Genomic DNA, 1280 nt, shown 5'->3' on the forward strand with positions numbered 1-1280 from the left:
AGGAAAGGGGTCGCCTCCCCCCCCTCGGCGGATAGGCGGGGCCCCCGCGGCGGCTGGGCCCTGCGCGCCCCGCGGAGCAGCGCGGAGCCTACCTGTATTGTTCGGCGGCCGGCGGAGGCTGAGCGCAGGGCACGACGCGGTCCGCGCTCGCTCGCTCGGCTCAGCCTCGCGTTGGCTGCCCACGAGAGCGGCCTGATTGGCTGCGGGGCTCCGCCGTTTAAAACAGCCTCCTTGCCCCGCCATTGGCCGCGCGCCTCATGAATATGCAGCGCCGCCCGCCCCTCATTGGCCGCCGCCGCGGGAGTCATTCATTCAAAAAGAACGACCCCGCGCCAGGAGGGGGATGGTCCAGGTTTGGGGTGTGTGAGGGGCAAGTGGCGGGGGAGGGGTGTGAGGGGGCAAGCGGAGAGAAAGGGGGAGCGGTCCCGATTTGGGGTTGGAGCGGATGGCACCTCCCGAGATCCAGACCCTGGCAATGAGTCTAGAAATGAAGGAGCCCCAGGAGCAGGGGAGCAGCGAGATAAGCTGGAGGGGAGAGGGACAAGCCAGCGGAGGGAGGGAGAAGAGCGAATAGACGCAGCACTGGAGGGCAAACAAGTGGCCTGTGACAGCGCGTCATGCGGCCCTTCTGCCCCAAAGCCCCCTGGGCCCGAGCCGTGGGGCAGAGCGAGCTGCTCCGGCCTGGCAGGGCCCCGCTGAGATCCAGGCTGGCGGCGGGGCCACGCCAGAGAGCGAGGGAAGGATTTCGCCAGCGGATGCGATTCTACCCACCTGCAGACAGCAAAGCAAACCAGCACTGCCGCCCCTCGCTGACCTGCGTCCACACTTGGCTCGGCCTAAATGCTGCGGGGTTTGACGTTTCACGTGGGCCCGGGCTGTGTTTGGGGGAATATGCGAACAGCAACTCCCAGCTGACATCAGCTTGGCACCGTGCTGTCAAGGGTCCCTTTTGGCTCAACTGGAAGAGAGAGAGAGAGAGAGCGTGCACTCTTACAGGGCATCTACCACATGGTTAAACTGGCATTGGCGACAGACCGCAAGTTCCTAGTTAGCTCGGAGACTGGATCTGTTGTTTTAAGGCCAGCGGGAAGAGTCAGATACCCTCCTGTACTCTGGGCTGGGTGTAATTGCTCCTCTTCATGTAAGAGAGTTGTAAGAAACAGTTATGTTCTTTATAGCACAGATAACTGATAGCAGCCTCTGCCCTGCCCACACGGGCACTAGGCTTCGCTGGCTATTCTGCAACGACTCTTGAAGCTACAAACTACGCTTTCAGCATG

At 62.6% G+C, this 1280-nt stretch overlaps 1 protein-coding gene across 1 annotated transcript in view; it reads right to left on the reverse strand.

Moving 5' to 3' along the window:
* Positions 1–201, reverse strand: part of HMGB3 (high mobility group box 3) — a 3246-nt gene extending 3045 nt beyond the window's left edge. The window contains exon 1 of the mRNA XM_019540251.1: positions 93–201. The gene's annotated coding sequence lies outside the window, so the exon portion shown is untranslated. The remainder of the gene's footprint in view (positions 1–92) is intronic.
* Positions 202–1280: the final 1079 nt, after the last annotated feature.

The sequence above is a fragment of the Crocodylus porosus genome, unplaced genomic scaffold, assembly GCF_001723895.1.
Source record: "Crocodylus porosus isolate Cpor-Errol unplaced genomic scaffold, CroPor_comp1, whole genome shotgun sequence".
NCBI classification, from domain to species: Eukaryota; Metazoa; Chordata; order Crocodylia; family Crocodylidae; genus Crocodylus; species Crocodylus porosus.